At 43.1% G+C, this 11,714-nt stretch overlaps 1 long non-coding RNA gene across 1 annotated transcript in view; it reads right to left on the bottom strand.

Annotated features, from left to right (window-relative positions):
• Window positions 1-660: 660 nt before the first annotated feature.
• The window catches only part of LOC144375342 (uncharacterized), a 40,003-nt gene continuing 28,949 nt past the window's right edge, over window positions 661-11,714 (bottom strand). The window contains exon 2 of the long non-coding RNA XR_013435032.1: window positions 661-1,316. This is a non-coding gene — a long non-coding RNA (uncharacterized LOC144375342). The remainder of the gene's footprint in view (window positions 1,317-11,714) is intronic.

The raw sequence follows: 11,714 nt of genomic DNA, 5'->3' as shown, positions 1-11,714 counted from the left end.
TGGTTGTGGGAACTTGAACAAAGTTCCTAGTATCCTAGTTTCCTCTTCTGCAAAACATAGATAATACTGCTTCTTCATAGGGTCCCGACGGGGATTCAAAGATAGTAAATGCTGGTCGTGGTGGTGCAAGCCTGTAATCCCAGCAACTTGGGAGGTTGGGGCATGAGGACTGCAAGTATGAGACTTGCCTGGGAAACTTAGCAAGACCCTGTCTCAAAATAAAATAAAAAAGGGCTGAGGATATACCTCAGTGCTTGCCTACCATATGTGAGACCCTAGATTTAATTCCCAGGACCACTGCAAAAAAGAAAGAAAATGAATGTGAAATGCTTATACCCTAGGCCATCATAGCTGTACCATATCGAGTCGACATTATTATTATTATAACTATTACCTTTGACATTGACCCCATTTGTGTTCCTTAGGGAAGCTCTCTTAGGATTACCTGGAGTGAGTACTGGGTTAAGGGAGGAAGCATAGTATGTTTAGTTCAGGCTGGTGTCATGGGTGAAGTTCTTTGCTGGGATGCACAGATAGTTTAGCTAAGTGTACAATCATCTCTTCTTGGCAAATGAGAAGTGCCAGCTGCTGCCTAAGTGGTGTGTGTTGAAGTATGGTCTGAGTCAGCTTGAGCTGCTATAACAAAATACTACAGACTGGTTGACTTGAACAGAAGGTATTTATTGCTCATCATTCTGGAGGCCAGAAGTCCAATACCAAGGTGTTAGCATGGTTGGTTTCTTATGGGGCATCTTTCCCACTTGTACAGAGCCACCTTCTTGTTGCATCTTCATATGGAAGGGGAATGGTCACTAAGGACCTCTTTCTTCTCTTCTTCTAAGGAAACTGATTCCATCATGAAGGCATCACCCTCTTGACCTCACCTAACTCCAGTCACCTCCCACTGGCCCCAACTCTTAGTACTGTCACTTAGGAGGGTGAGGCTTCAACATATGGATTTTTTTGATTTGTTTGTTTGTGGTGCTGGGAATTGAACCCAGGGCTTTGTGCATGCAAGGCAAGCACTCTACCAACTGAGCTGTATCCCTAGCTCAACATACCGATTTTTGAGGAACACAAACATTCGGTCCACAACTGGTACCCATTTTCCAGGAACTAGTAAAGTCTGCAGGAAAGCGAATGCTCAGGTAGAATGATTTCTCACCTGGGGCTTTTTCTCTGTCTTTCTTGGCGTGCCGCATGGCCTCCCCCATGGGGACAACATTGATGTGTCTTCTCTGCACATCTGCTTCATGTGGGTGACACAGTTTATCCCACTCCATATTCTCTGGTGACCGCACTGTCATGACCTCCTTCTGCCAAGAGAAAACGGAACTTCGTGAGCCTTCCCCACTGCAGCCTAGGGTGTGAGTGCTTCTGGACACTGAACTTCACATGCTGGCCTCCAGGGATCCCTGAGAAGGAAGATGAAGGAGCTGTCTCTGTATCACCTTGGAGCCTGGTGACTTGTTCCCCCATAGCTTATCTGGAATCTCACTAATTATAAAAACATGGCAGTAAGCTCATTAGGCCTGGTCATCTGGGAAAAGCCAGGTGAGGGATGGATCCAACCAGAGCAGCACTGGGTGGAGGGTATTTGTTTTTGACACAGAGGAGCTGCAGTGAGAGCCGGTCATGAGCTGACTTGGAAAAGCTGATGGCCTCTGACAAGTTTACTGAGAGCTGGGGCAGCTGCCTGGGTGGAAGGTAGTTTGTGGGTTTGTGTTGGGTTGTCCCATCCCATGGATAGGATTCAGGGAGACTGGACAGAGCATGAGAACCCAGGGAAAGGGCTCAGAGCCAAGCCAGGGAAGGACAGAAGGAAAGATGGAAGGAAGTGAAGCTGGAGGAGTGAGGAGGGAGGCAGGGGCATTCCCATTTCTGACCAGGGACCTCTAGAGTTACTCCAGTCCCCTGGAGCCCCCTCCAGGGTAATAATTGGGTTGTAAAGTGGCAAGAATAGGACTGGAGCCTGGACAGGGTGGGTTACAGCAGAAAGAGCCAGTGGGTTCAGCTTGCACAGGGTTTGGCCCCTTCAGTGTTCCTGTGTTTGATTGAGTTTACTGCCAACCTTTAACAATCAGGAGACTTACAGAACCCAGAAGTGTTGCTTCTTTTTCACCAAAAGCCATTCTGGTGCCCATAGCCCACCTTCTCAAGGTGACAGCTGCCTGTCCTTTGAGAAGATAGCAAATCCCCAGTGCAGGCAGTGAGAGCTAGATGAGACCAGCGTCCTGTTCTAGGGACCTTCCTCATTTCAGGATGGAAACTCCCGCTGGCCAGGTGCCTGCTTCACTGTGGGGATGCCTTTCTGCTCCTCCTCTCCCAGCCTGGGGACCAGGAGTGAGTTCCAACTGCTTGAGTCTCCCTGGCTGTCACCAATGGACTGTGTCTGAGGGGAAATGAGGCTTTTTAACAAAGCCAGTCATCCAAGAAAAGCAACGCCAAAAGATTCTGAAGTTGAAGCAGCTCTGGGCTCCATTCCCGCTTGGTTCTTCACAGGCCAAGACGTTCCCGTTATTTTATTTCAAGGCTGTGTCAAGCAGAAACACTTTCCAAGTCCCCAGCAGCCAGCCGGTGGCATGGAATGCGTCTTCCTCCTGCTTTGGCATTAACGATGGCTGTCACTGAGAGGGAAAGGAACCACCCTGATGCCTGATTGCCTCAGGGCTCTGCCTGAGTTTGCACTGGAGGACTTGAGGCCTGGGCAGACTCCTCTGATGTGGAAGAGCTGATTTAAAAACAACTTTTTTTTTTATGTTCTAATTTTCATACATAGAAAAAGCCAAGTTTAGAGATGGAGACTCCACGTACATGGTCTGAGTTCTAGATGTGGTAGCCTCCAGGCCTCACTGCTCAGCACCTGCCCAGCCACCTCCTTCCTTGACAGGTCAGCATTCTCTGACTTTAATATTCAAAAGCCAAAAGGACTTTTTAAATGACTCATGAAAGAAACTAGTAACAAAAAAACTTTGAAGACCCAGGCCCAGTGCAAGAAAGCAATCAGACAGTATCTATTGAACTTTATGTCCTTATCTATACAATATGGTATTTGTCAGTCATCTTTCATATATATATATACACTTCTTATATATGCATATATATATGCTGCTTCAGCATTTATATATATCCCATAAATATATATATGGTTCTGGGAATCCAGGGCATTTAACCACTGAGCCATGTTTCCAGACTTTTTTATTTTTTATTTTGAGACAGAGTCTTGCTAAGTTGCTGAGCTTGGCTTTTTTTTTTTTAAGTTGTTGATAGACCTTTGTTTTATTTATTTATATGCAATGCTGAGAATTGAACCAGTGCCTCACACATGCCAGTGAACTACCACTGAGCCCCAGCCCCAGATGAGGCTGGCAATCCTCCTGTCTCAGCCTCCCGTGCTGCTGGAATTATAGGTATGCACCATCGCATCCAACTTCCTCCATATTTTAAAATATGAAAGTCTTCCAATATAGGAAACCAGGATAATACCACAAACTTCACCATCATACTTCCTACCCTCCTACTGAGATCCTGTAATTGGTAACAATTTGCCATATTTTTTTTCTCAATTTTTCTTCTTTCTTTTCCTTTCTTCTCCTTCTCCTTCTTCCTTGTCCCCCTCCTCCCACCTCTTTCCCCTCTTCCCCCTTCCTCCTTCCCCCTCCCTCCTTCTTTTCTAAAATATCTGAAATTAAACTACATAGTTCATGACATTATAGACCTAAATGTGTGTTAGTTGAGGTCAACTGTGTGTGAAGGTGGAGACCAGATGTATATGTGGAGGCAGAGGTCAGCTGTGTATGATAGTGGAGGTCAAGTTCATGGCATGGTGGAGAGCATGTGTGATGGTAGAGGTCCAACACCCAGGACTAGCAGTACAAAACTATCCAGAAAAAAAAAGTTTTGATTTAAGTTTTTTAATAGTACGTTTGATTTTTTTTCCATAGATAAAACATGACTCACTCTGTCTAAATTCAGAGCAGGCCAGAGGAAGTAGCTTTTTTGTTTGTTTGTTTTGTTGGTGCTAGGGGTTACATCCACAGGCACCTTACCACTGAGCCTCCTAGCTCTTTTTTATTTTTTATTTTAAGACATGATCTTGCTAAATTGCTTAGTTGGACTTGCTAAGTTGTTGATCCTGGCTTTGAGCTTGAAATCCTCCGGAGTTGCTGGGATTAGAGGCATGTGCCACTGTACCCAACTGAAGTAGATTTTTGAATCCCAGAGAGTGGTCAGTCAGAGGGAGAGGCCACCTCCCACAGGAGCATGAGAGCCCATGAACACTTGCTGTGGGGGGGGGGGTTGACTCAAAAGGGCTTGAAGGATCTGTAGACATTGAAAAAAGTCCTCTCTCTGTCTCTCCCCCCACTTCTCATCCAGTCATGCAGATAAAAAAAAGTAGAAACAAAGATGAGGAGGTCAGAACTGCACAAAAAACAAGGAATACCTCTGCTCAGCTGGACAGGAGGCACAGGTATGGGGGAATAGCAAGCACTGTGGTTGACAAAGCAGGCTGTGATGGCCATGCAGGGGACTAAGTGCTGCCATAGGAAGCCAAGCCCTCCCAGCTGGCGTCCTGTGTGCATCTCATCTAGCAGCAGGCCCAAGATCCCCAAGAGGGAGGTAGTGATGCCCTCACTCTGCCCTTTGCTCAGTGGGAGAAGCCTGTTTTTGAGTTAAGATGATTGTTCTACATAAATTACAAAAGTATTCTTTTGCTGGAAGTACGGCAAGTGTTCATAATTTCAGGGACTCAGGAGGATGAGGCAGGAGGATCACAAATTTGAAGCCAGCCTCAGCAACTCAGCAAAACCCTCAGCAACTTAGTTGAGAACATCTCTCAGAAAATAAAAAGGACTGGAGGTGTCGTTCAGAGGCAAAGTGCCCTCAGGTTCAATCCCCAGTGTTGCAAAATAAAATAAAAATAAATAAATAAGATAAATGAATAAAATATTTTTTTTGAAGGAGCTTGTTGGTGCTGACTCCAGCTTAATAATCTTTTTTAAAAGATATTTATTTATTTTAGTTGTAATTGGACACAATATCTCCATTTCACTTGTTTATTTTTATGTGTTGCTGAGGATAGAACCCAGGGCCTCATGCGTGCTAGGCTAGCGTTCTACCACTGAGCCAAAACCCCAGCCCCTATCTTAATGATCTTTATGTTAAGAAGCCACTCTATAAAGTGGGCAGTCCACATCTGAATAAATGGCCGAGAGCCTCCAGATATTGGCCAAATGTATACTTCATAAAGCACAGAACTTGGGAGTTGGCTGATAAAGCAAGAGAGAGCTAGGTGAGAAAGATCAAAAAGGTTGAGGGCTGTCACTCCCCAGCGTGGGGACTTGCTGCAGCTTCTACTTCTGTACAAAATATGTGCTAATAACATGGATCTTGAGGACTGCCAGGAAATTCAAGTGATGTGTATGTGAGGTATGAAATAAGAGTCTGGCACAGTCTAGACCCTTCTTTCCCCTGATGTGTATGTGTGTCTGTGTGTATGTTCAACTATGAGTATGCATATGTGTGTATGTGTATATGTGTAAGTCTGGGAGTGTGTAGGTGTGGGTGATTTGTGGGTGAGTGCAAGTGTGAATGTGTATGAGTGTGCATTTGTAAGTAAGCATATGTATGATATTGTGTGTGTTTGTGTGTGTGTGTGTGCGCGCGCACTCCCCCTGCTCTTCTTGAATCCTGCCCTGTCTGGTTCCTGGCCTGGTTTGGCATCCCTGCTTCCACAGCTCAGGCTTCCAGATGGGCAGTTCATTTGCTCAGTTTGGCCCAGAAAGAAGCCCCACCTCCAGCTGTAACCTGAGAGTGTTGTGGAATGCAAGACCTTACTCCAGGGCCATGTGAATAGAACTAATTCTCTTTCCTTTGGCAGCATCTCTATGGGGGAAAAAAAAATAGTGGGGCTAGGATGGGGGAAATCTGGAGACCACTTCTACTCTCCCACGACAGATTGTTCATGAAGCCAATAGGGCCTTGGGATTCTTGCAAAGACATTCTCCTGTAGATTTCACAGGGCAGAAAGTGACACAGTCTCCTTGTGATTATGTTTGAAGAGCTCTCAGCACCTGAAACCAGGCAGGAGGGCTCAGAGAGCAGTCATCTTGTTGGTTGGCCATGTGTTTGTGAGACTGTATTGTGAATCATACCCGTGTCAGGCTCCAGGGTTGCAGGAGTGAAATCAGCAGCTGTGGACAGGCCAGAGTTCCACAGTGGACATCACAGCTGTCGTGGCAGAGGCTACCAAGAGAACTGCCTCAGAGCACAAATGGCTCCACCATTTAAAATACAATTAAGTTTGAAGACAGACCATTGCACACCACTTCTTTAGAAAATCTCTGCACAGGCTGAATCAGACACATATAGTGGGGCAGCCAATGGAATGATTTTATTTTGTATCCTCTGGGCCTGGGTTGAATCCTGGGTCAGTTACGTTCCTCCTAAAGGCTCCTAATATGCCATTGCCCTCCCACCCCCGGGTCTGTACTCTTGAGGAAAAGGTTTTATCACAAGCCATGCTGGGTTTCAGTCTCAGGCTAATGCTCTGCACTTACTGTTTATCTACTTCCTCTTTGTCTCTGTCTTCTTGTTACAAGGTGACAGGACAGGGACAGTTTCTGATGCACTCTAGTGACACTCAAAGTAAATAGCAAAAGTGCTACACATCTTGCTAAGTATCTGATGATATAGGTGTATTTCTAAGTCAGTATCATACTCAATGGGATAAAACTGAAACTGTTAGCTCCTGAGATGAATGTCTAGTTTCACTACTCTTATTTAATGGCGTATTCGAAGTCTTAGGCAGAGCTATAGGCAAGAGAAGGAAATATGCAAATATTTGCACATTTGCCTTTTGTAGAAGTTGCTGATTTTGCCTGTCCTCCCTTTTGTTTCTACATTTGGGCATCTGTCCCTTTTCCAATGCATATGGTAATCATAGGGTCCCACTCTTTAAAATTCTTTCTTTTAGAACTATATCTTGTACAAGAAAAATCCTCTGTTCAGCAGACACTATATAATTAGGAAGCATCATGTGGCCATGATGCAGAGAGAAGTTCAGTTAGTATTTGGGGAATGGGACACAGGAGAAATAGGAGGTTGAAGGGGAAAGCAAGACAGGGATATATTATAGACATCATCTGGGTCCCCAAGACCCTGAGGCCAGTCTCATAGCATCCTTCCCCTCTGAGACATGGGTCAAATCCCTTCTGTACTTATGCCTGGTATTTTGGTTTTGCTTTGGTACTGGGGATTAAATCCAGGGGCACTCTACTGCTGAGCTATATCCCCAGCCAATATACTCTAGAATATATTTTGAATTCTTACTACTCAAAAGTATATAAGCCATCTGGTTTAAAAACTGCCAAAGTTCTTGAACAGACCTTCCCCCAAGAAAATATATAGATATCCAATAAGCTCACAAAAGATGCTCAATATCACTAATAATCAGGGAAATACAAATCAAAAGCACAGTAAGATACCTCTTCACACTCATTAGGATGGCTATTATTTAAAAAATAGAAAATAACAAATGTTGGCAAGGACGCGGAGAAATGATAATTCTTGTGTGTTGCTGATGAGAATGTAAAACGGTGCAGCTGCTGTGTAAAACAGCAAACTTAATCTTGGACTCACCATGAAATCCATCAATTCTGCTTATTGGGATATATGCAAAATGATATTTATATTCTTAGCAACATTATTCACAGTAGCCAGAAATGGAAACTTCTCAAGGGTCCTTCAACAGATGAATAAGTAAACAAAATGCAGTGTCTGGATGATGTGAAACATCATTTCTCCTTACAAAGGAAGGAAATTCTTGCATTTGCTACAACAGGGAGGAACTTTTTAAAGAATATATTTATTTTTTAGTTTTAGGTGGATACAATATCTTTTTTTTTTTTTAAAGAGAGTGAGAGAGGGGAGAGAGAGAGAGAGAGAAAGAATTTTTTTTTAATATTTATTTTTTAGTTCTCGGTGGACACAACATCTTTGTTGGTATGTGGTGCTGAGGATCGAACCCGGGCCACACGCACACCAGGCGAGCGCGCTACCGCTTGAGCCACATCCCCAGCCCGATACAATATCTTTATTTTATTTTTATGTGGTTCTGAGGGTTGAACTCAGTGCCTCATGCATATTAGCAGAGCACTTTACCACTGAGACACAACCCCAGCTCCCAACATGGATGAACTTTGAAGCTATTGAGCTAAGTGAAATAAGCCATATGTAAAAGGGTGGATACTACCAGATTATGATTATATGAGGTACATAAAGGACTCGAATTTATAGAAACAGAAAGTAGAATGGTGGTTTCCAGGGTTGTAGGGAGGGAAAAATAGGGAATTACTGTTAATGTGTAAAGTTTCAGTGTTGCAAAATTTAAAATGTTCTAGAAATGATGGTGGAGATGGTTGTACAACAATGTGGGTGTACTTAATGCTACTAAACTGTACAATTTTTGCAAGTGTTTCTACAATCTGTGGCTTGGCTTTTCCCTTTATCAATGGTGTCCTTTGGGGTACTAAAGTTTAAAATGATGGAGCCCAATTTATTATTTTTCTTTTTGTTGCCTGTGCTCTTGGTGTTATAGCAAATAAATCATTACCAAGTCCAATATCATGAAGTGTTTCTTTCATGGTCTCTTCTGAGTTTACTAGTTTTAGTTCTTACATTTAAAGTCTTTGATCTGTTTGAATTAATTTTTATACATGGTGTACAGTCCAACTTCATTGTTTTTCTTGTGGATATTCAGCTTTCCCAGCACCAGTGTTTGAAAAGAATGTCCTTTCCCTATCCAGTTGTCTTGGGACACTTGTCAAAAAATCATTTGACTGTAACATGAGAGTTTACTTCTGGGTCCTCAATTTCATTGGTATTTATTTATTTATTTATTTATTTATTTTGTGTGTGTGTGTGTGTGTGTGTGTGTGTGTGTGTGTGTGATGCTGGGGATTGAACCCAGAGCCTTATGCATGGGAGGCAAGCCCTCTACCAACGGAGCTATATACCCCCAGGCCTTCATTGCTGTTTTAATCCTTTTTATTTCTGTAAAATAAAAAGTTGTAATGTTTCTTCTTTTATTTCTAATATTCTTTAAGTCTTCTCTTTTTTTCTTATTTAATTTAGTGGTAGGTTTCTCATTTTTTTGTCAACCTTTTCAAAGAACCAATTCTTAATTTTGTTAATTTTCCTTTTCGTTTTTTCTATCTTACTTATCTCTTCTTTAAACTCTATTTTTTCTTTCCTTCTGTTAACTTTGGGTTTGGTTATTATTATTTTTTTCTAATCCCTTAAGTTAAAAATTTAGGTTATTGCTTTGAGCTACTTCTTTCCCTTCTCTCTCTCCTTCTCTCTGGCACTGGGGATTAAACCTAGGGCCCCACACATGCCAGGCAGGTGCTCTACCACTGAGCTACACCCTGCCACCAGCCCTTTTTATTTTACTTTTGAGATCGGGTCTTGCAAAATTGCCCAGGCTGGCCTTGGATTAGACATGCTCCTGCCTCAGCCTCCCAAGTAGCTGGGATTACAAGTATGTACCACCATGCCCAACATTTTTTTTTTTTTAAGGACTCCGTGTCTCCCAGTCTTTGCAGACTGGGAAGACATTTGACTAATTAAGAGGGCAAGTTTCTGAGTATTGAATTCAGCCCAAGGTAAAGACATAAACTCTTCTAAGGTCTTTTTGGGGCACAACACTACTCTAGGTCTCTGTGTGTGCCGTTTGCTCCCTATTCTTCCCATATACACAGCTGTTTTTATATATCTTAATTTCCTTAATTTATATATCTTAATTTCCTGAGAAGTCCCACCCCAGCTTTTTCTGGGGGCCTTAGCTGTTCTATTCTGTTCCTCTATCCACATCTCCATTCCCCTATACATCTGCAGATGTGTAGCCTCCCTTGTAGCTGTTGTGAGCAGTGGTCTGTCACCTGCTGTGCCTTTTCCAGCCTAAGACCCAGACTTTAGCACTTTCCTTTGTCTGAGCTCTGAGTGAGGTGATATAGAGACCTCTTGGCAGGCATTCCCAAACTTGTTGTGACATTTGCCAACAAAGTCTTTTTTGCTCCCTCCAGTTTGCAAGATAGAATTGGGATCTGGGCTGTGGCTTTCCTCAGCTACACCATGCCAAGGAAAGGGCAAGTTAAAATGCCATCCAATTCCCTATTGTTTTTTTTTTTTTTTTTTTTTTTTAGAGAGAGTGAGAGACAGAGGGGGACAGAGAGAGAGAGAGAGAAAGAATTTTAACATTTATTTATTTTTTTCTTAGTTCTCGGCGGACACAACATCTTTGTTGGTATGTGGTGCTGCTGAGGATCGAACCCGGGCCGCACGCATGCTAGGCGAGCGTGCTACCGCTTGAGCCACATCCCCAGCCCCTCCCTATTGTTTTGAATGTGGTTTTTTTCTTGACTGGGAATTTGCTTGATTGCAGAAGACATTTGAATGTTTCCCAGTGCTTCTCTAAAGTTCTTTTAGCCAGTCTCTTTTTGTTCTTATAATGTTTCTGTGTGGGAACAGGGCTGGGAGCACGTTAGTCTGCAATCCTGCTAACTTTACTCCTTGCTTATGTCTGTTTGACTTTTGTTTCTCTTGTTGTTACCTTGAAAGATTCTGCTGAAGCCGGGCTCAGTGGCACAAGCCTGTAATCCCAGCGACTCAGGAGGTTGAGGCAGAAGACCACAAGTTCAAAACCAGCTTTAGCAACTTAGTGGGTCCCTGTCTCATAAAATAAATAAATAAATAAATAAGCAAACAAATAAATAAATAGGGCTGGGGATGTGGCTCAGGGTTAAGCACTCCTGAGTTCAATCCCTGGTACCCGGGGAGGGGGGGCGGAAATAAAGGTTCGAATGAATACTTTCATTACTTAACTCATTATTTAAATGATAAGACTCAAACTCAAAAGAGGTCATAACGTTCAACATGCATAGGTAAAAAATGGATGACCCATGACTCAGGCCCAGGGTGTCCTTATCTAATTTTCTATGTCTTCTGAAGCATTTCCCTGGGGATCTTGCTAAAATGGAAATCTTGATTCAGGAAATCTGAGGTGGGACCTGATTGGCTAAATTCTCATAAGCATCAAAATGACTGACTCTCTAGCCCAGGGACAACCCGATGAATGATGGTGTTGGCCTGCAGACTCTAAGTTGAGCATCTACCACAGGGACAACAAGAGCTTGGTGAGGAGCACAGGACCAACTCTAAATGGTCTCTAGGTAATGTCTTCTGGATGTGAGGTTGTTGGCTTGTTTTCCTGTATTATAAGGCTCAGGTGGAGAAGAAATACTTTAATTACAGTGAAAAACAAAAAAGACCCAAAGCACAGCCTTTCTAGACTCCTCTTCTCATGCTAATGAAGGTGTCCTGAGTTCAAGTGCATTTCCTAAATTTTCCCAAGGCATTTCAAAGTCTCAGGCCAAGCCTTGGAAGCTCAGAGCAAACCCTCTCAAGGAGGATTTTTTCCTCTCCCTTTCTGGTCCTGGGTATTAAACAGGGCTTGCAAGTGCTCTACCATGGAGGTACATCTCCAGTCATTTCTTTTTTTCTTTCTTCCTTCTTTTTTTAAGTGTCTTATGCCCTGAATAATAGCCTCTATTCCATACTGTCCTGCTCAGGAACTTGACATCACCTAATTTGAAGTGACTATGAGGAAGGGTCTCACCCATGCAACCTAAGAGGACTCCAAAAGGAACCTATGT

The sequence above is a fragment of the Ictidomys tridecemlineatus genome, chromosome 2 (assembly GCF_052094955.1).
Source record: "Ictidomys tridecemlineatus isolate mIctTri1 chromosome 2, mIctTri1.hap1, whole genome shotgun sequence".
Classification (NCBI taxonomy): domain Eukaryota; kingdom Metazoa; phylum Chordata; class Mammalia; order Rodentia; family Sciuridae; genus Ictidomys; species Ictidomys tridecemlineatus.
The sequence above is the reverse complement of the archived record's forward strand: the minus strand, read 5'-3'. Positions and strand labels throughout refer to the sequence as shown.